General features: G+C 42.7%; 1 protein-coding gene across 1 annotated transcript in view; it reads right to left on the reverse strand.

Moving 5' to 3' along the window:
- The window catches only part of PPARGC1A (PPARG coactivator 1 alpha), a 68,760-nt gene that overhangs the window by 39,177 nt on the left and 5,425 nt on the right, over positions 1–24,158 (reverse strand). The window lies entirely within an intron of this gene.

Raw genomic sequence — 24,158 nt, forward strand, 5'->3', positions numbered from 1 at the left:
TCACCACCCCTGTGCAAATGCCTTTAGGGTATGGGAAGGAAACAAGAGATCTTCTCTTCTTGAAGGAGACAGCTATACTCATACTCCTCACATGCACCTGTAGGCAAAGACCACCTGAATCCAGAACTTGCCTTCTGATTTTGGCAGTCCCATTGCCCAACATATAGACGGCGTCTGTATCTCATCTGTAGGACCGACCACATCTCCGTATTTATGTAAAAGCTTCACTCCAGCTGGATTTCTGGAGATACTGTACAGATCCGAAGCAATATGCTCCGCCATCCCACTGTCCCCCAAAACAATGTTAAATAAATAGTGTAATTATACACAATGCAGGTACTGCAATGCTTAACTTCCAGAGCTAGGTCCCTGGAGTGGAACGAACTCCCAGCATCGCTCCCAGGGACATTACGGCACCATAAGAAGGACCTGCGCAAGGTCCACAGGCTGAAGGAGATGGGAGCACCTGCAGCATCCATTTCCCCCCTCCCTTCTCCACGGTATAACAACATAAAAGTAACAACATTTATTATTATTCATATACTCAACATGGTGTACATTTCTAGTCTCAAAAAGTTCTCAGGTTTAATCTCTGTAACTGAACTCAGGTTACTTTCTCTCTGAAAGAGAGACACGCTCACCTGACACTGTAAAACTTCTGTCAAGTATCTGGGATTAAAGCATCACAATGCAAAACCATGGCACAGGCCACTGGCAAATAGGGTTTTCTTTAAGATCATATCCTTGATCACCCAAAGTAATGCTGCCATAGCTCCTGTGAGATGGACTATCTTTGCAGGTGAAAAATCTAACCTTTCTGCTCTAAGCTAAACATGTCAGTTTAAAAGAGCCTACTAAATATTCTTCTACCATAAAGTCACTTTTTTTATTGCTTCTAACGAGTTGTTGCAGTTCAGAAGTTTCCATTACAGCCTGGCAATTAAGTTTCTAATAAACTGAAGAGCTACTAATTGACTTATTAATCTCACAAACTGAGGATCCAGCTAGCAACCTGTAACCCGTTTTACATCTTCTGACCAAAATTCATTCATGTTTTGCAAACCATTCCAATTTCATTTGTGCAAACTGCATCCTTCCCCTCTATGATAGTAATCTTTGATTCTGGGGAAAAGACAAAACAAAAAAGCATCTGAGAGCAAGCTATCGGGCCGTTGACTGTGTTAAGGGGACCAATGATAAGATATTGCTGTGCTGGAATTGGTGCACCAGTGGTAGACCCAGTATCAAAAATTTATGGTAATTGAAACCACAGAATCTTTGGAAATGCAGTCAGTTTGACTCAGTATCAAAAGGTCACTCCATTCAATTTATACTTGATGCTGAGCACAATATTGAGAAAACACCTGAAAGCAAATCATCTTATCAGCACTTTGGGCCTCAACATTTACTGACTACATAGGCTAATTTACTGATTACTAAATAAATGCATTACCTATGTTTTGGACTGGATTAGCTCACCAGAGGGGCTTTTTAACTTGTACAGGACTTGACACTGTAAAAGCGTTACCAAACCTCTTACCAGGAACTGCATGTCCGTAATGCTGAGGCACGCTGTGGACATACCATCATGCTGTCTTGTCCAGTGCAGGTGGGGAACTGCAGCAGGAGAAGACCTGGCATGTCTTGTCCAGCCCGCAGTGGGCTAGGTTTGGGCAGAGCTCCACACGGAAGCACGTAACTCCTCCTACGTCTCCGGTGGGGAAAAACGAGAGCGGGAAAGGGCAGAGGTGCAAAGGGGAGGAAGAGCGTGATGAAGAGCCACAGAAAAAAGAAAGGCTGGGAGTTTCCCTTCACTGTGCAAGACAGCCAGAGAAGCAAAGCGGGAGGTGAAGTTTGCTTGCTGCCAGCACTGGTGGGGAAGCAGGGGTGAGCAGAGGAGCGGGTGAGCTGCCGCTGGGGAGGAGGGACGCAGGACGGGCAGCCCAACTCCCACAAGTAGCTCACTGCCCAGGGTCCAAGAAGGTATGTGGGCTGCCCTCCCAGCCCCACCCAGCACCTTCCCGCCTGGAGCAACACACGGCGCCTCTTGCCCATCCTCCCTTCCCCTTTTACAGGAAATCATTCATGCACGTGGTAAGGCCCTGAGCAACGTCCCAGACAGAGACTTTGAATTATTATTATGCACCTAAAATATACAGGAGGGTAGAGTCACAGTTCCTGACCAAGGGTCCCAGTCCAGACAAGCTCTAATGGGGAACGAGTACCACAAAAAGAGGGAGGTAGGGGGAGGAAGGCTACAGGCTACAGCATCAGGTAGGGAAGTTGTTTCGGACTCTCCCTGTTGCAGAGCTTTCAGTGACAGCGTCAGCAGTATTTCAGTCCAAATATTCAAACACTGCTTGCTCGGATTTATTTATTTACTTGATTTATGGTACATGCCCACACTAATCTCTCTATGCACCGACACAGAATTTTTCAACATTCATATACCTTTGATAGGCAGAACAGCATGTTCTGGGAAAAAAAGAGCTACATGTATTTTGCAGTGATTATTTCACACGTGTAACTGATGTAAGAACTTTTTCCTCTTGATAATGACAGACATCTCTAAAAAATGCACTTGAGTGGTAGTATAGATGCTTCCTTTGCAAACTATGAAGCATAATCTTGTCGCTTTTGTTCATTCTCTATTTCAGTGCTGCATTTGTTTTAGTTTTAATTATATTGGATGTGTCAAGATGTCTATCATAATCCCTACTTCTTTCTAGAGATTCATGACTCTATACAAATATAAATTTCAGGGTAAAATTTTATACAATATAGCAGAGAAGAGTTTACATATATTTTTAAATTTTGTTCAATTATGTGGAGACTTTTTTGTGCGAACAGAACACACACTCAAAAATTCCTTTTTAAGCAGCAAAATAAGACGTTTCTCTCTGGTGCTTTTACTGTTAGAAAATTGGAATTTAATTTGACCAGGAAATTAGCATTTGTAAAGTATCAACTTCATTAAATGCTTTTTATAATGTTTTAATTTTCAGCGTGTTCAGCTTCATCAAACCTACCACCATGCCTGTTGAACAGGTATGACAAACACAAGCCATGTCTCACAGGAAGAAAAACACCGTTTTTCCTTAGACCTGCGGCATGAATGGATCCGTACATCATTAATACATCTGGGCTTCTCATCAATTTTTATTGTGATCTAATTGGAAGGCTGCCATCTGGTCCGAGCTGGCTGAAAGAGTTTATTCAGACACAACACAAAAACTTGTTTACAAGGCTAAAGATGCATTTACTCTATATGTTTTACCTGTGTAAAACCTATGTTTTATCTATACTTCTGTCTTTAAGTGGCACAGCAATGGCTCCAACATCCTCCCGGTAATGTACCAGCAGACGTGTTGAGTGACACACGTACCATTTAGAGAGGAGGTTTAGCTAGACAAAATAAACAAAGATAGTAGACCGTAGTCCTAAAGAAACTGAGGAAATCACCACAAAGAGGAAAAAAATATATCTTTAGATATGTGCGCTCTACTCTTCTAAGGCTAAAAAATTTTGGAAAAAACTCAGTGGCATTCCCATATCTAAGGAGATGCTCAGCTGAGAGAACACCCCAGGTACCCATACGGTGAATGTCGTAGACTAAAAGCAATACAAGGCTCCTTTAAAAAGAAGCACCAAGTGAGAATGTGGAGATGCCACAGTAAGAAAGGGGCTAACAGGTATAGGGTTTAACACAGCACAGATCACAGGTGCATTTTGCCAGGCTTTTCAGTTCACTTTTACAGTCCCATAAAAACAACATGTAAGCTTGTCCCAGCAGGCAAATAAGCCGTCACCTCAAAAAGCAGTGACTGAACAATGCATCCTGGTAAACCCCTACAACCACTGAGGACACTCTTCAGGATGAGGAGATGTGTCTGAGTTTTCCACTGGTTAAGCATTTGGATTGGTTTAAATGTCTCATAATATCCTTAACTATCTATTTCCTTGATTTGTCACTAGGTGCTAAGACTTTAATGTTCTTTCAATGCAATTTTGTGTATGCGAATAGAATCATAAACTAGAGATGGTGATTTTAAAACAGAAAACATTAAAAAAATAAAGATCACAGAAGAGCTATCTGTTGCAAAGCCTCCTCTAGAGCACTTCCACTGTTGGCTTGTTTCTAAGTTTCCTGGAACTCACTAGTCTTCACAGATAATGTTGATAAAATGGGGTCGACACTAAAATGTAAAACTAAATTGCTAGTTTACACTAAGGCTACCTTGTTTATTTACCCTCACCCAGCCTAGCAGAGTTACGTGGCACATGCATACTGTGGTGCATGCTACAGTTCCCACTGCAGTTGCCTCTCTTCTATTTATTTTAGTCAAAACTGAATATATTGCTCATTCTCTGCTAGTCTTTTAAAAGTGCATGTTCCTGATCGCCAGCCCTCCATCTGTACGATGTAAAAGATTGTATTTTTGTCTGCAAGGCACTGATGTTAACCAGTTCCTTTTTCATCAGAAATGGTGAAAATCACCGTGGACATTTTTTGGCCCCCTTTAAAAATGACCCATAATAGGCAGTCAAGTCCAGCTGTACTTACCTATGCACTAAATATCATTATTAATTAGGCCATAAGTTCCTTTAGGCAGGGACTGTCTTTTTGTTATGTGTTCACACAACCCCTTTCACAACGGTGTCCTGATTTACAATTGGGCTTTGAGATGCCGCCACAGCACCTATAATAAATAATTTGGGGTACTTCTATTTCATCCTGCTAGCAACCAAAAGAAAAAGAACTTCAGCCCAGATGTTCAGCTGCTGTAAATTAGGGCCTCTCCACAGCTTTTACTGGAGCTGTGCTGGGGACCTGGTCCTCCGCTCTTCAGGTATGTTGACGCTGAAGCTGACAGCAGCGGCTCCTGCATACTGTATCTGTACCAACCTGTCCCGGGACTAATGGCGGTCCAGCCAGAGGCCAGTAAAGGCTAATTCTTCCTCCTTATCAACTGAGTGTTGCAGCTGAGCACTACATTGCTATGACTAAGAAGATGAGTTTAAAAGTGGCTTGAGTTCATCTTGCCTACAATGTGCTAGACACTATTCTCACAAACATCATTTCCTACTGGAAATGCACTGACGTATTTGTTTATGTCAAGTGCGTCTTCAATTAAAAAATGTAATCCCCACTGAAGTTAACACAAGTTACAATTTGAGCCTATGTAGCTGCTAGGTGCACAGTCAAAACCCCACGGGATGTGCCTAACCCCAGGAATAATAAGTAAATTGCAGCCATTTGAATACTAAACCAGAGGTGGGACCCTGCAGATCACCGGCTTCAACACAGCCTATGTTTTCCTGGCTTAGATGGCCTCCCTTTGTACTGAGATATTGTGCCCCGCTCTATCAGCACCCAAAATGAGGGGGAAGAAAGAGGGGAAGGGAGCTGTGGACTGGAAACAGCCCAAGACGCACTCCTGATCCGGTGTCCTGGGAAAGGAAATCCTGTTTAAGTGACACTTTTGGGGGCAGAAGGCTGGAGCTACTACCATTAACCCAGGCAGCACGACCTCTGTGTCTATGTATTTCAGAGAGGACAGGATACTGCGCCCGAATCTTGCTCAGCCGGCTGAGAGGAGTGGGTGGGACCACTCATGTTTAGGTAGCAATAAAATCCTGTTTTGTAAACGTACGTAAGGATTACACACACACCTCCAGAGAGAAAGTGGGGGAAAGAAAAGGAGAGAGGAAGGGGAAGGGGGAAGAGAGAAGAAAGTAAAGACGGTTGCACTTCATTCTGTACATTGCGGGGGGGGCGACCATATAGTATTTCCAGTAAAAAAGAGCCATCTGTAAGTGAATAATATTGCAAAGTTTTATCCACCTGAAGCACCAAACCACCAGCATGCAATGAGCACCACACTGTTTACAGCTGCATATGGCCTTGCCCCCTGTTTCGACAGCAAAGGGTGCCCCAAACCCCAGTGCCGACGGCACAGGGAGCGCAATGCCGACCCCAGCTTGACTTCCCTTGGATTAGAGCAGCGCAAACCAAGCATCACCCAGCGAAGTCAATGGAGTTAAACCAGGACAGATTAAGTGTAAGTGAGAAGCAAATCAGGCCCTTTATGTCTGCCTTTCCTTCTCTGAGAAAAACTAAATACATTCCTATTTCCTCAGACACATCGATAGCAATAGCCTAAACTGGGTCTCACTGGTGGCAATGCAGAAATGTTTATTTTCATTAGGCTGGGTCTACAAAATCCTCCTTTCATTCCTGCACTTCTACGATTTCCAAACAGCAAAGCCTGACATTTTGGTCTCTGACAAGAAATGCTTAATAGTGGGATGCTTGAAAAAAAATCTGTACGAAGAAAGCTCTTAAGAAAAGATAGGCTGAGCGTTTTCACCACAAATGGTTTGTTTTAGCTATCTCTCTGCCTCCTGTAAGACGGAAATCAGACAGCTTACTGGCTTAGCTTGTTAGGCCAGGTTAAAGGGATGCAACGCTGAAAGGCTCTTACAGAAGCTTACCCTTGGACTAAAAATAGCAGGCACTAGAGAATTATCTTAAATACTACCAAACTTGTTCTGCACTGTGAATGCAGATAACTGTAATATGTTTCCATTTTTGGTAGTTTTAGAGCTTTTTAAAGTTATGCTCGCTTTAGCTGACTATTTAATTAGTTTCTGATTCTATTTGCCACTTTTTCTCTCAGAGATATAGCCTGAGGGGTACTTTGCCTATGAATCCTTTGTATTTAGCAGCGTTGCTATTGTTAACATCTAATGAGCTGTTGGATTTGCCAAACACTCGGTATAGGTACAAACGCTTCTTTGAAATATAAATGTTTAACACATAGCAAATAGCAAATCAAAAGATACTCTAACACTGCGTCCTCACTCTCTCATTGCGTGTCTCATCAAAAGAGAGTAAAAATATCTGCTTTATTACATTGAATTCTGAATTCCAAACTGCATATCTGAGCAAGATATTTTAGCTCACTGCCCAGGACTTTAGAAGAAAACTAAATGAATTTTGGTACTGGAAGAGGACTCGCACATATGGGCAAGGCTCCACAGTCTGACATAGTTCCCTGCCAGTTGAACTGTGGAGCCATCAGTGTTTTCTTTGCAGTAAAACTGCAAGACCCTACAGTCTTTAATGAAGCCACCTCTTCTTTAAAACATCTAAAATGAGCTTTTGGGGTTTTTTTGTTAAGGCTACAAGCAGTTCTCTTTAAGCCGTCTTAACCAGGATACCTGTTCATCTGCTCCTCACTGAAAACCATGACAAGGTATCAAACCAGAGAAACTCCAAAGCAAATCACAAATGTTCTCAGTCCTTACGTACATTTCACTTGTGCTACAGCCAGTCTGAAAGACATCACCACAGAAATCAGTCATGCAGTGTAACATCCCTGCTGCTGTTGTTGCCTCAAGTCTCTGCACTTCTGCAGAAAACACTGTCGTGGCTACTCGCTATATGAGCACAGATCAGGAACTGTACTGGATTCAAGCAGCAAGTGCCTCTGTACACTGATTCCTACCCATTGCCTTCCACATGATGTCCCAGGTACTACACCAGTCTTGGCACCTGGATGATTGCCATAGCAAGAGTACCACATGGAAACTGATTCAGGCACATCTTTTAGCAGGTTTGCCAGTATTTTCTCCTTCCCTGGTTTTACTGCAACTTTTTAGTATGAGTCACTTTTAATATAACTTAACCCCACCCCCCCCACACCCCCCCCGCCCTTGTGTAAGGCCAACTTCTAGAGACAAATTCTGGGCAAGGTCAAGCTAAAACCCAACCATGCAGCTGAACAGAAGTTCCATCCCTTACTGGGAAGGCATTGCATCCGACTGCTGTGGAGATGGCAGAGCCTGTCCTCTCAGACTCAATTTTTCTTCGACTCTCTTTTCAAGGTGAGATATGTTTTCACTCTTAAATAGTGGTGGAATTCACAGATTCCCTCACCAGATATATACCCGGTACCTTTATAAGCTCACGCATAGTGGCATAACCTAGCAACATGTCTTGCGACTGCCATTAGAACCCTCCATATGTCTTCATTTGGGAAAGCAAGTTTTCTTTTTGAGTCAGGAGTTAAGTTCACAGCCTCTCTGTCAAATAAACAACATGTCTGTTGTCACCTGGCTGCTGAGCAAGACCTGTCTTTCAAAATACGCACTCAGTGATTTTAGCCATCTATTGCTCAGCCTTTCCTTCCCCAGTCACGCAGCAAAAATAATGCTCCATCTTGATTATGATGATTAGCATTACCATCCACCTCCTGCAATTTAAATTTCTTCTGGTTAAGTGTTACTCTAGCACTACGAAGACAACAGCCCTATCGCACTGAATGATCTCCAGTCACATCGTAAGGGAAAGTATCTGCAGAAAGTACTCAACAGTTCAAACAGACAAGACCAAGAAAGGAGGATTATAATCCTCGCTTTATAGCAGGGGATTTCATGCGCAGAGATTAATCAACTTCTCCAGGCCAGAGAGCGCCCATGGGCAAGGTGGAGGGCGGGGCTCCAACCAGCAACACCAGCCTCCCCTTACAAGCAGGGGACAACATTTCACCGACGCCAACAGTGCACACAGTCCCTGTCCCAAAGCACTTGCAGCCGAGCTTCCAGTTGACAGAAGAGGACTGAAAGTTTGTTGTCAAGAGCGTTGGGGTCACACCAACATAATTAAGGGGAGACTCATTTTGTGCATTCATGAAACTTGGTGATTTTGCCATTTTTTGTACAGAAAAAGTCCCCATCATACTTGCTCACTTATTACTAGTATTCCAGAATGGAGTTTTCCAGAGAAAGTTAACACAGAGACAGTAGTGAACGGCCACAACAGAACAAGGCTGGTGTGTCAGATGTACCTCCATACCAGAAAGCCACAGGATGCCTGTATGACACAGCGAATGTTAGGCAGAACATCAGCGCACTACAGCAAAAGAGACAAGTTTGGACCAGTGGGAAGGAACACGGTTATGACTGGGTTCAAAAGTGAGCATGGAGACCACCTAGCTTAACATGAAAAGCTGGGCCAACCCCCCAAAACACAGGAGGAAGAGGCTATAATATAACAGCAACTCAGCAAGTGTCTTGGAAAAATAAAGGGTCCACAAAACATATTGTTTGAGTGGGGCCCTCTCTTTGCGTAACTTACCTTGGGAAGATAAAAACCAGGAAACAACCAAAGCCGGTTGGGTAAGTCATTACCTGTACAGATAGTCACACAGACAGGTTTGCCCCAAGGAAAGATAAGCAGGAGAAAGTGAACTGAGGGCTCAGCAGAGTTTCATCTCAAAGATTCACAAATTACTATAAGCCAAGTAGGAAAATATGTTACTTTAGAATTGGGATGGTACTTAGAAACAAAAATAGTCACAAAAGCAACCCCTGTTCATCCCCATCAGGCTGCCGTGACAGCAGCTTTATTGCCCCCCAAGGAGCAGAGCCCATGGGAGGGCAGTGCGTGGGGTCTCTGCAATGTCTGACCACCTTCCAGAAAGAAGAAGAGAGAATAAAAGCTGTTGTGTTGCTGCCCCCCTTTTTACTGTATACTTTTTCTATTCTCTTCTTTGCTAGCGAAGGGAATACACTTTCTGGCTATAGCAATAGCTCAAGATCAGGGATCTGCTGTTAGGGACCTTCTGAGCTGAAGTGACAGCCTGAGATGTGGCACTCGTTTGTGGACTTTCGTATATAAGACTGTGTCATCCACCACAGCCTGCAAAGGTCGTTACAAAGTCCGTAGGAAGTCAGATAGGAGTGACGGAGGAAGAAAGTGTCTTTGGCACAGGATCAGGGATAAAATACTTTCTCAAAGGTGTTTGTGGGATATGAGGCAGAGTAAATTGGAATTAGGATGAGGAATCATGCCATTAACGCCAGCAACAGATTAAGCCCTGATGATTTTCCTTGTCTATAAGGTGGGAGAAGACAGTCTAGATATTGTGTGTTTATTGAAGCAAGAGGGTTAGAGGTAAGATACAATCTAACCAAATCATGGAATGCAATTTGGGAAGATACTCAAGAGTTACAGAGTCTGAATTAGCAGGTTTGTCTAATACCTACAGGTACAATTACACCCTGACACAAAACAATTATTGGATTCCAGAGAGGGAGAACGTCAGGTGAAGTGACCCTGATCCTTCATTAGTTGAGTAACATTCAGGACCAGAAAGGACACCTGCACACATCCAAAGGAACACGCATTCAAGAATTAGGAGGTAGGTATCTCCAGGAATTTTGGACTGTACAAATTTGGCACTGGGAGACGCACCTTCTTTGCACAGAAACAATTCAGATGGATTCAAACATTTAAATAGCAGTCAGCAATATTTTGGAGGTTTTCATTCCAAGTCCATGAGCATTTTGACTCCTTTGCTATTGAAAACAAGCATGTTATTATGCCACAGTATTGTCTTGCCATCCTCCTCACACACACAGTTATTTTCCTAAGGCCTCTCCCATGAGAAAGGGCTGGCTTACCAGTTAGCGCTTTCAAAGTTAAAAAAGGTATAATTTTAGAACTGAACCGAGCACTTGCAATGAAAACTGAAGCCCTGCAAAATTTGACCAGTTTCTCGTCTTAAAGTCTCTCAAGAGAACCTCGTCTAACTTGTGTATGGTTCCTGCATGAAATGCAGAAGTTTGCAGTGAAATCTGCTTTTCCTTTTCGAGGTCATCCACACTCAACTCTTAGATTTGACTTTCTACAGGTAACAGTGGTGAGGACTAATGTGGACTATCTCCAAATCCCAGCAACTTTGATTTTCACAAAGATTTGAATTCTTTTTTTTAATTGGAAATATACCAGTATGGTAAGGGAGGGATTCTAAAGAAGTAACAGCACATGATGAGTCTTGATCGGAAATGACTAGAGAATATAATGCAGTTCTGGACAATACATTTGAGGGATGTCTTTGTAAGAGCTCTTTTAAAGACTGATTTTGGGGAGGAATTGGGAAAACCTAGCCACTCTGCTAAAAGGGACAGAAGGGCACTGAGTTCTACTGTAGGATCTCTTCTTTTGCTGACTCAGTGAAGACACATTTGTCATTCAAAGACAAATTAGAAAAGGGCATGGATCGTGCTACATAGATGCTCAGTCTCAGTTATCAGCCAGGTACAGGCAGCTTCCAATGCATCTACCTCCAAGTGCATCTGAAAAAAAAAGCAATCTCTTTTGGTGGATGTGGACAGAACGTCTTTGTCAAAATTTCAGTTAGAGCAAATACTGCAAAGCGGTTTAGCGCAGGGAGGATTTGTCCCCGCAGAAATTGACACAAATTCCTTTAGGACAGGGGCAGCCACCCCAACCGCATAGCTGGGATTGCCAGCAGATAGCATTAGGAAAACTGGAAGATAACACTGTGGCCTAATGTAAACTTTTAAATCTGCTGTAAACAGAGCGGTAACATTGGCACACAATAAAACTGGTATCTGTCATTGCACTCCCAGAAGCAGGTGTAGGGAAGGACAAGACACATGAGTGGATTTTTGTTCATCCCTATGAATTCTGGTTGGGGAAAAAGGCAAGGTGACAGAAGCTGCGGCAAATAGCTAACGTTACAGTGATGGAGGGCAAGCTGGACTGATGGTGTAGGAGGGAATAATGGGAGATCAAGTGGAAGGGTACAGTTTGAGGTTTCTGCCTAACGTGTGGTGCAACTTGGCTGGAGAAGGCAGCATTCCTAGATGTTTCAAGCTGGACTGACAGAAAAGCCCAGTACACACAAAAGCCATTTTCTAAAAAGTTTCTGACATGCCTGCTGGGTCAAGGCACATCTTTAAGAACATACATACACCATTTCCAAAAATATGGTTTAGGAAATAGGAACTATTATAGGTTGAAGTTTAGTGGTAGGTCTTTTTCCTATCTTAGCATTGGGTCTAAAAATCGAAGTTTCACAAGTCTAATGTTGTGAGAGATTCAGAAAGAGAACGACCACCTACGTACAGCATGGGGCTGCCCCTAACAAGCCCTCTTGGATCCAGATGGGGTCCACAGAGAGACAGTTCAAGTGCATCTGGACTGTGTTCACAGAGCTGCAAGCACTGGGAGTGGGGTGTAAGGCAATGCTGATGGTCCAGCAGAGAATCAGCCCTCCACAGCCTATTAGCTTTGACCATACTGGACTTGAACTGACTCAGTGTGGAGACCCTGACATAATTCCTGCTCCCTGGCACTCTGGGGAAGCTCCCCGGGCAGTCGCAGCAGAGTGCAGCTTCTTGGACACCGTTTAGATCTGTACAGGACACAGCCAAATAACCCTTCCCAACCTAGATCTGAAAAAACAATACAGAGACTCCAACTAACTCTGCAAGAACCTGCAGGGTACATCATGGTCAACTCTAGTCAGAGCTCATAACCAGGTAGGATCCCAACTGACTCTTCCAGATTTATGCCAGTGTCCCTCCGTCATTTTCCCTGTGTTCCTGCAGGAGGGGTTTGCCCTCTCTCAGAACAGAGCCTAGGAGAAACATCAATATTGAGCGAAAGCTAATAAAACTACCCACAGCACCCATCAGCACTATGCAGAGACATATTTATGGCCTTGCAAGAGGTAGTCCGGATATGGCTGTAAGAGCACTGTATCAGAGCTAACAAGTCCTGTCTGACTAGTTAAAAAGGGAGCAGAGCACCTTCCAAATGACAGTATTTCTTAGCTTCCTAGTCTTCTGGGGGTTTTTGTTTGTTTGTTTTTTAATTCTTTTAAAATTAATTCTGCTTCTTCTTAGGTCTGGAGATAAACAAGTCTCCATATTGGGATGGACTACTTAAGGCAGCTTCTCTCCAGGTTTGGCAGTCCCAAATCATGTTGACACAACTGCAACTTCAAGCTACTATCGCCTAGCTGTGTTGTTGGTTAGAACTTTATTCCCTGGGTTGGGCAAGATCAGCAAGCTGTAACCACCTCCAGCTGGCTGGGAGGAAGAGGAGCCCGGTTAAACAGCAGTGCTCCCAGGCCTCTAAAGGAAGAATAACTTGAGTTTATCTTCACTCACAAGCCCCGAGGACCAGCTCTTCTTTCACTACCTTTGCTTCTTCCAAGGACTTCAAAGTGCACACCATAAAACAGGGATGGGCTGGTCACTAGTACATACAAAAAGACTATCCCCCTACTACAGGGTTTTTAGGCACTACCACAAGACAAGTAAATAAAGGCTGTGTTTAGTAACTGGGGAAAAAAAAAAGAAGAGTATGGCCTAGCATCACAGCCAAGGAACCTGGTATGCCAGCTACTAAAAGGCCACATGGAAGTACTACAATTAACCTTTATCCATGGGATGAGATATTCAGGCGGGTTAGGTATCCAGTGACAATGTTTAAAAAGTAAATGCACAAAGAAGTTATGTGCCGCCAGAACTGTAACAAAAAGATTGCATAGAAAGTTATGCCTTATGGATGATTTAGCAATATCATAGATAGCACAAGCTCCAGCAAAAAGAGTGAAATCATCCCTATCTTCCCGTTTGTCGGCAGAATTTTAACAAGGGGCTCCTGGGAGCTCTTGGGGGCTCCTCCATGGCTCAACCGACAAATTAACTCATCAAAAGGAAGGTAGGGATGATTAACTAACAAGAGCCCCCTCCAGCCTATCACTGGCACATGGTTATTTCACCCAGATGGTGCTCACCTACCTGAAACTGGTAATGACAGTCTCGGATCGGTTTTACAGAAAAACATAGATAATAAGGTGCTGCAAGAGTGACATGATAGGAGTTATTGGTCTGTGATGCTCCAGACTGTGCCAGAGGCAGCAGAGCTGTTTGGTAATGTTAGCCTCTGTTTTGTAATGTTATCCTCTCCGCCCGAGAGATTTCCTGCTGCAAATGGGAGACTTGGTCTCCAGAAAGGCATTTGACCTGACCCTTACTATATGAGAGTGGGATCAGCAGCAAAGAAAATGACAAGAGATGGCAACACTCCCATCGCATACAAGCAGAAGCAGTCTGACACCCTTTCACTGGAAATGGATGAATGTCTCTGTCGTGTAAAGGACCATGAGATGTTTTCTTATGCCTTAGAAAAAAAAGCCACAAGTTTTTCTGGCTTTTCTCCAGATGCAATTGAGGTGACAATTGGTAAAGTTTTGCCTGATATCTTCATACTAGTGTGACGAGTGCTTGTTGGGCTTTTAAGGACAATCAATACAGCCAAGAAAATCCGCACCAGTCCTGGTGGGGGGGAAAAAGCAAAGCAAACACAAAACCAGAAAAAGAATTTCAGAAATGCTTGTTTACCCCAGACAGGTAGAAATAAAAGCCTATTGCTCTTTTTGTGCATGCCTGGGGGGTCAAATGCCTTACAAGACACATCCAACCAGATGTCAGTAAGCATGCACTTAGGTTTTTGTTTATTAAAATAATATTAAAATAATCACATATGCATCCTTTTTTACCTGACAACTTTAAGATTTCACTACTCTGACAATAAGCCTGTGAAAATGGACAGGCTAAGGACCTGTGGAAGCTAAGACTAGCCCACAAGGTAGGTTTCCTTATAGGAAAATTTGACATGAAAACTGAGGCCAGACTGAGAACACTCTTGCCCGCCACCCATCTTCCTCTGAAAACTAGGATTTGGCCATGATGGGCTCCTTGCTAGATACAGACATGCCTGCTGGAGAACCCATAGTTGCTTAAGATTGTAGTGTAAGATTTTCCAAATGGGATCAGGAAGTCATTACCAGTCCTAATAAAGTGTCATTTTAAGGGGAGAGAAGGGGAGAGAAGCTGCAGCAGAGGAACACAGAAATAATTCCTCAACTTCCTGCTCTAGGTGACCCTGCCTGAGCAGGTGGGCTTGGATCAAATAACCTCCCGAGGTCCCTTCCCACTTCAACCATTCTGTGATTCTGCAAAGCCCTCCCCTGCTCCAAGTCCATTCTTCATCCTTTACCAGCCACACTGTCACCTGCACTACCCAGCTGCCCACAACTCACCAAGAAGCCCTCCTGAAGTAGAGACAATAGACCCAAGGTCCTCTTCACTCAGTCTCAACACACAGGGTCTGGCAGAGTGGAGCATATTATAGCTAGATGCAGCTAGTCAACTGATGCATATTTAAAAAAAATAAAAATCCTGAATACTAGAAGACTTTTAAAACTCTCATTGTACTTGTTTTTCACTTAGGATCACTGACTGCTCTGTGGAAACGTGCAAGTCCGCAGCGTTCTCACCAAAGTCAAAATCCCAGTGAGAAGTCTCACTTCCATAACGTTTATTACCTGTGCTCTCTGATGCAGTTCCTGAATCATTATGTCACCACTTAAACAGCAAGTTGGGAGAACAACAATTGGTTTTTTCACAAAGGTTTAAGAGTACCTTCAGAAACAATTTTGAGTTCCCTCCAGGAGAAACTACCATTCCAGGAGAAAACTCCCATTGTGTCTTCTAGCAGCTCACAGGGAAGCAGAACGTTCCTCTGACCAAACCAAGCCTCCAGATAACCGTTATCACCACCTCCTTGCAAGTAATCTCTTGGGTGAGAAACAAGTTTTTCACCCAATTTCTCTATTCTCAGGCAAGCATACCTCCTGTAGGAGGGATTTGCAGTCCATCAGACCACTTGATGGATGGCCCCTCCAAATCCCTATAAAGATTCAATATCGCTGAGCCCTGAAGGAGCAGATGTGGCAGCAGACAGAAGTGTAGAGGTGTAGGAAGTTCTCTCTGCCCCTTTGACACCTCTAACCCTGTAACGTGCTTGAAAGGGCTGATCCTCCTGAACTTCATGTGATGAGCTAGATGGCTGTGAGCAGTTCAGGCAACTCAAAGCTGTCATAAATAAACAAGTCAATAACACTTCGCCAAGGCTGCCACCATGGCTCCTCACAGAAAATACCCTGTTCTTCTGATTGTCATCTTAGTGATTAGAAGTACCCATTATGGACCAGCACCCCATTGTGTTACTCACAGTAAAACACAAAAGCACAGATGTGTGTGAGGAAATGGAAGTATTATTCCAGTGCATCACACAGCTCAGGCTTCATGACAACACCAAAATCTCAGTAGGTTTTGGTTTTGTGCTTTCATGAACAAAACCCAGTGATTACTGCATGTGGTAAAAAGCAAGCTCCAATCATGGCCCTTCAGACTCATCACCACCACAAAGTGCAATTAATTTCTCAATCATTACGAAGCAAGGCTGTTGCTCCATTGTGTCAGAACGGAAAACTCAGCCAAAGCCACCAACTACATGTTGCAAAGGGGCTGATTTCCACCGAGACCTGAAACCAGCCTCCGTGGCTGAGCGCGCATGAGCACACCATCAGATCCCTGTGCGTGCCAATGCTGCAGTCCATCACTTGCAAACACAGGATCCCATACGCACCTGCACAAAGCTACTGAAATAAAAACCAAACACTGCAGAAAAAAGGCCCAAAAAGCTGGCAGGGGACACTCCTCCAGAAAGGCTGAAAATTTCTGCTGCATCTGAGTATTAACCACTGTACTATAACAAAAGCTACAAGTAGGTAAGTTTTCACAGACACCTGTACACACACACACACACACACTCTCTCTCTCTCTCTCACTCTCTCTCTCTCTCTCTTCCTTGCATTTTTTCTGCTCATGGGGAAAAAAAGTTCAACATGATTCAATACCAAAAATTTCTCCCTGCAACAAATTTGCTCCACGCAGTTTCCTCCTCCTGACCTACACATGCACAATAGGTTAGCAGCGCTAAGAAAAAAAATTCCTAAATTAAGCCTCACTATGATTTTATCCTTCTGTAATGGCATGGGCCTGAGTTAATGTTAAGTGGGATGGGGCAGCAGGGAAAGAGCATGCCAGGGTTAAGATGGAGCATTTAGTAGCAATTAGCAATGATGCACAGTGCAAAAATAGCAACAATAAAAAAAAAGGAAAAGAGGTTACACTGGAAATAAAACCATTAAGGGAAATAAATTTAACAGTTTAGCCAATTAGCATCTGTCTAAGAAAGGCAAACTTTCTGTTGCTATTGTTAAGCAAACGGGGAAGAAAAAACCAGAAAAATCTTATCAGAAATATTTACTTCACACTAGCAACGTCTCCATGAGTGTTTTTCTAACAAAAGACAGAGCTAGTGTCCCACTTTTTTGCGACCCTCTCTGCAGTTCTAGGGAAAAAATATTTAGTTCAACATTATTGTAAGCTAGAATATGACTCTATTTATGTGACAAGTTGACAACATACAATTTCATGCTTGTTGAACTGATCTGTGTTATATATTCACTGCGAATATTATGAAGCCTCACCATTATAAATATGAAACAGTACACACTTATTCAGAATAATTCCAGCAATAGCAATTTATAGCTTGGTGGTTTGTGTGCTTATGAAGTCCAAATGCCACCTTAAGAAGCTGCATCTCACTAAAACAGATGTGGAGTGTGACTGTGACCAAAGTGGATTTAAGATGACCTCTGCGAAAGGAGGCTACTACATTTTTGTCTGTATGGCAGCTGACACCAGTTTGTATTTAGATACGTAGCCAGTGGGAACACAGTGTAACATGGTGTCCTCAAGGGCTGGTTTTAACATGGGCCAAGACATTTGTCTAATGACCTAATTAGCTTACTCCTCTTCTGGTGAGTGTTAGTCTTCGCTCTTGCAAAAAAGACAGCTGCTCAGCAGAGCAGAGACACGGTATCTCAAGCCACGGCTGCTCCAGGTGAAATATCTCCTTAATGGGACTGCAAAGGGGATCAGTTGCATTTTCTTGATTGTGCGCCTGGGGAATGGTCTTGGTGGCCTCATACATCAAACAATAAGCTCTCAAAGCGATTGGTTTTTGCTCATTTGGGACTTCTTTCCTGCCTGAAGGTTTCAACCAACATGCAAGGTTCTTGCATTAAAACAGAGACACGTTTAGACAGTTTGTAGTTTGTCCAAGCGGGAAAGAAAAGGGAGCAGCAGCACACCTTGCTAACACTAGATACGGAGCATTTGCATAAACTCTTCCCAATTACATAGCAGCTGGTTTGAGTAAAATAAATTCCACTTACTGCTTGAGCCTTTTTAAATGTCAGCATAGCTAGTCATAGATTATAGTTTACATACATCATCCCCATAGATGTAATGTTATTGTGCTGGTCTCCTATCTAGTAGATGCAGAAACCTGAGTCAGGCCAGAGACATTGGAAAAGGTAACACATTGGAACACACAAGAAACGTGACATTGCTCCATTATGAATACAAAAATTCTGGCACTTTCACCCAGCCTCTGCTATTTTCTTTCCCTGAAATTGAGGGTCTTTCTCCTAGTCTCACAAGCAGTTTTTATGACACATTGTTACCTTTTATTGTTCTTATAAAGTTTCCTATCCCAAATCTGCATCTTTTGCCTTTTATGTTTATTGTTGTATTAAACCTACAATGTTGTCTGTTTCCCTGCTAAATCTATCCTGTAACCACATACTGTACATTCATTTCTCTAGGACCTCAGTAGCTCTTATCTGTTTGCTTTTATGATCTCTTATGAACTGCTAGCAATAGCAATTTGCAGCGCTGTTTGTAAAGTCATCTCAGCCTGAACTCAGCCTTCCCCTTTTTTGTCACACAGTGATACTCTCTGCAGTGAAATCCCATTTGCCATAGAAGCATTTCATTACAGGATGCATTTTAGAGGGACACAAGTTCCCAAGTACCCTGCATGTGCCTATCATGTAAAACATTCCATGTGCATGAATCTGAATTTCAAAAAACCTACTTACTAGAGCAGGAAACTACATGTTGATATGAGAGGGTCCTGTGCTACCTTCAAGCTTCGATGATATGCTGCTCACTCTACGTTACTGCCCAGAGCTATTTAGTTTGTGCTCTCTGAGGCCTCAGACATGCTGCTATGCTGTTCACACAATCTCGGTTCTTTTAAGCACTTTGATAAGCTTTATTCTGCCATTATACCATCTAGAACATTAAACACAATGTTTAAGTTCTATGTTAAATCACAATCAGTTCCTATTAACTGTTCCAAGCTCCTCATTTTTATCAACAGTTACTTTATTAAATCCTTAATAATATAGATGGAATAGTTAGTTAATTTGTGTGTTGAGCCATGGATGTTAATTTGTAAACATAATAACATACTGCAATCATTTGCATAATAGCATTTTAATCTTTTTAGTAAAAGCTGTAATTCCCTACAAAGTACGCTGCAGTAGAAACTAAGTGACTATTGGTAATAATAAAAAAGGCCTTAAAATTCTGATCCTATTATAGTGTTGGAACATACCCAAACTGCTACCATAATCTCTGAAATGTTACTGTTCTCTGATTTAGGTGTCTGTGTCAAGAATAAAAATGAAGTATAACTGGTAGCAGTAGACTATTTCCTAAATGTAATTTAGTATTCACTAAGCACCAGCACTTTGCAAATAGCTCTGAGGCTTTCCTTCAAAGTTCAGAGCTCTAGTTATGCATATTGTGTGAGGTACACCATGCAGCTCACCTCCAGCCTCTGTTGTGCTGAATAGATGGCTATGATAAATCATGCTGATTTGGCACTGAAGGGCATCAGCCATCAAGGATTTGACTACTATGTCTTTTTTTCCCTGAGATTATATCTCCTTGAACTGCCTGCCCTGGGCTACTAGTTTTGGAGAAAATTAAAAAGTGGAAAAAATGCTAGGGGAGGCCAGTACAGAAAGTCTATATAGGCTCAGCTCTCTGGAAACCCATTAACACCAGTCACAAGACTGGCAAAGAAAACATTGGTGGTTGTTTAAAAGTCAGGCCAAGTCATTTTACGCAAGATCTGGTAATTCATTAATCAATCCGGCTGCAAACCTTGAATGAATAACCTGAAATAGTGAAAGAGACTAGCAGCACCGCAGAACATGAGAGAGTTTATAATCTGAACCAATGCAAATTACCCTGGTGATGTTTAAGGCTCCCCTGTACCCTCATCATCTTCCTGATGCAAACCCTTCCAAATAAATAAGAAATCATTTATCTCCATGAATTTCCCTGCTGCCAGGGGCAAGACAGTATGCATTTCATTGTACATCTCTTTCTCTCCCCACATTCTCATTGCTTGTAATACAGCATTTTTGGCAGCCTACAATAAAACACAGTAGCTTATTTAGGCTTTCCAAATAAATACACAGCACGTAGCATGGTCTTGAAAAGTAACCTGGGCTCCACCTATACAGAACAATTAAAAATGAAGTTATCAAATATGTTGAGCATCTCTCTGGAATACTGAATTATGTAAATAAATGAAATCAATGGAAGGGCAAGCAATGTGGGTTTTCTGAAGTCTTTTTAAAGGCTAAAAGAAGTGTTTTGCCAAGTATGACAATTCCACACTTACTTACTTACTTACAAATCTTTATGATTTTACACAAGTTCATTACACTTTAAGAGGTTATTGCCTACCTATGGGCTGCCTTTTCCCTTAACGTCAGTTGAGTTATTTGTAAGCAATGTCAGCAAAGAGATATAACCTCCATAGATATCTTCTCTCCCCATAATGCTAGGCATGGGTCATAAAAAATTTTAAATATGACTAATCTTACATGATAGGGTACGGTATACTTGAAGAAGCCTCAGGGGACAACAGTTTTTGCGAACAAAAAGCCTTCTCACTCGTGCCACATTAAGTTGTATGTTTGTTCACATTTTCACATAACATTGGCTTTGAGAACAAAAAACTAATCATTCTGATTTTCTAAAAGCAGCCATTTCAATTTTTACAAATACAAATTTTTAAAGTCTAGTTGTTCACAAAAGCAAATAATGAAAGTGAATGATGCAGTGAACCATCTAAATAACTGGTCTTGGGTGACTTGTTAACTATTTACTTGCATCAAATCGTGTCAACAGACAGTGCCCTGAGGGACAAGAACTCCTTCACTTTATCTTTCCAGTGGTCAGAACAACGGGCAAAGAAAACCAGGTGAAAGCCAGAAGTGATCAAGCTGTCAATAGAAGGAAATCAACTAATTAATCATACGCATATGTACACACATTGATAAGAAAAGCCTTCATGCTGGGGCAGACGGTACAGGCTTGATTTGGGACTAGTATCAGTTACACTGGCAGGCAAGTAGAATAACGCAGTGATGAATCAGGTGTGCCTACATGATACTGGTTGTGGTCTAATACTGGGGGGAAGGCCAGTATCTCATCCCACCTAAGTGGATGAGAGCAGGAATTTATACTCAACAGTTACATGCTATCTAGACTAATAGGACCTTTATCTCACTTGGCTCCTCGTTGCTACCATAACTATTAATAATTTCTAGTCCGTGAGACTCCCAGTGCCACCGCTTGTGGGTGCTCGGCTCAAGCGAGCTTCCAGGAACATGATTTGCAGAAAGCCATTGCAGAAATTCAATTTCTGAAATACAAGCCTTTCTCAAAAAAAAGTGCACCGGCTTGAGACATCCAGGAACTTTGTAAAGGGCTTTTAAACACCGGCCCTCACCTAGAAAATACCACATGTAATGCATTAATACCTCAAAGGAGAGTGTGCTTCATTCAAGGTTAGGTGTGGCAATTAACACTGTACAGCTTGTGCAATTAATGCTGCTCTTGTACTTCCCAGCGTTTGCTTGCCGTTCTGGTTCTTTCCCTTCCACCCCCAACAGACTGTATTTCTATTTTTGTATGACAAGGCCTCATCTGGAAGCTTAAGTTAGATAAAAACATACTACTCCCACGATGATATGAGAGAAAAAGAAAAAAAAAAGTAAAGAAAAAAGGTTATTTTCTTTAAAAAGAAAAGCCAGTGTAGATCAGTATGAAAAAATCTAGAGATTACCAAATGGGCAACTGCACAAAACTTCCATTCTCTCAGCTAAAACAAATAGTTCCTCGCAGAGTATGTGAGATAGTCTGTGGAGGAAGAAGACATCTTCTTCTGTTCTTGAGCACCCCCAGTCGTCACATTACAGAGCGGCATAGGCGAGAAATAGTGCAAGGTATCCAGCTGCACGATGGAGAATGGGAACAGGGTTAATGTATGGGAGGAGAAAATAACTGTTTCATTTCCATCTTCCTAGGCCAAGCAATCAAGAAATGTAAATGTAACACACTATGAAGCTGAAAATAGTCTAATTTTGCACTGTAGTATTGCAAAACACTATTAGAGCACAACTTGTCCCTACAGGTAAGTATGGGCCAAGCTGTGCTGTCAGAGACAGTGATGCAGCCTGCAAACAAAGCTGTAAGTGTGAGGAAATCCAGACGTTTGCAAAGAGGACAACAGAATTTTCCAATTAGGAAAGAAGCAGTGTATTTAATTTCCAAACTATTACTTATGACCTATTAGTTGCTGCCTAGATGCATTCCCCCAGCTGCATACCACCTATCTCTTCACACTGAGGCCGCTCATCCTCAGATGCACCCAAACGTGCCCATGAGAGGTTACATGTAACGACCAGTACCTCATGTCACCATCTCCCAATGAGGTTAAGTACAAGCCTATCTGTTTGTCTTGGTGTTTGCAACATGCTTTGATTTTCAGAATGGAAATTGTCTCATATAGGAAGTGACAATCCTATAAAAGGCGTGTAGGGGAAGCGTCACTACCTACCCGAGACAATTTTGTACTCGGCAGCTGCGGCCACCAGTGCAGCCATGCAGTTACACGCAGGGCAAGCAATGAGCCTGTGGTCAAGTTCCACTGGTTTTATTGGAACAATTTGTGTGCTTAGGGTTGGTAGATGCTTAATTGTATTACTTATCTGGAACTTACAGTTTGAAAGTCTGCATCTTCAACTGATTCTTCCGAAAGGAAAATGCCTCTGCATTTGCCTTTTCATGAGTAAGGAAAAATATGTCTCCTCAGTTATAAAAAAGGCAAAGCCACTCTCTACCACGCTAGCTGCAAATGCATCCCCTGCCTCCCTGCCTCCCTGCTACCGACCATCCAAACCTGCACACCAACACGCCGTACCCTGCCCGAGGCGGTACAACTGCAATTCAAGAACAAGACAGGGTTTGGAAACTTTGTAAAACAGGGCACGGAACATTATACAACTAATGAAAAAAGAGGGCCTAAGCACAGGGCTTTGCAGGGCTAATTTCATTTTGATTTGAATAAAATTAATTCCAAGTTATTTGGCTGTAAATGACAGAAATTGAATAGAGAGGACCGGTTTCTGCAATCAGTTACACTGGTATAAATCCAGAGTAACTTCATCTGCATCGGGGAGATCACCGTGGGTTTAGAGCTGTATACAAAAAAGAAGAATTTTATTCAGGACAACTTAGGTAAGCATTTTACTATACTGTTTCAGTTAATCTTTTCCAGCCTTTAAATGCCACCGTGATAATTCGGGGCTTCCCCAAGCCAGTGGGCCAGCCGTACTTCCTGGAGCTGCGGTACCTGCCATGTGACAGGCAGCACCCGTAGCTTGCTGTTGCACAAGGTCCTCCTGCCAGCTAATCAATTTATTGTCCCATTTCCCAGTCAGTGGACGATCTGTGGCATCTCCTATCATCAAGGAGGGAAGGAGGTTAGGGTTCAGGAGCGGCACGGCTGCCCCGTAACCACAGAGTGGAGAATTATGAAGGCTTTACACAACAAAAGAAAGAACACCAGACACAGAGATAAAGAGACCGTAACCCTCTGCTCGTACACCCTGATCCTCAAGGCAGTATTTTAAAGAAAACATTTAAATCTCTCCTACCACCCTTCAACTGCTCTCTGTCAAGAGATGTATGAAACATCCCAAACGATGTGCTGGCTCCTGAGCTACTGACAGTCCTTACTGCCTTCTCTGCTACATCCACCCTTTTCCTTCCCTATACATCAACTACGAGGACCTCTCAATTTGTGTGCAGAGTGCCTTGCACAGTAATGCTCTGAGTGGTAAAAACCTTTACTAGAAATGCTCCAGCTCCAGCTACCCATCAGCTAGCTGCTGTGCTGCACTCCGCTTCTTGCCGGGGAATGCAAGTGGAAGACAACAAACACGTTTTGAATTTTGTTTTTCTTTGTGCAACTCCTCGCCATGACACCACAGGGCAATGTGCTCTAGGCTCTCTTTCCTTTAAAAAAGCAAAAGTTCCATTTAATTTCTTTCAAGATTTTTTCCCCCCTTTCTCCAGACTGCAGGCCTGGTTTTGATCACGAGGATTAAAGGCGCCAGTCAGAACCTGTAACACACATCACCATTTTTGCTGTCTCTTAACGGGGGAAAAATAGTAAAACCGTTGTCCACCAGGCTAAATAA

This window comes from Gavia stellata, chromosome 5 (assembly GCF_030936135.1).
Source record: "Gavia stellata isolate bGavSte3 chromosome 5, bGavSte3.hap2, whole genome shotgun sequence".
Classification (NCBI taxonomy): domain Eukaryota; kingdom Metazoa; phylum Chordata; class Aves; order Gaviiformes; family Gaviidae; genus Gavia; species Gavia stellata.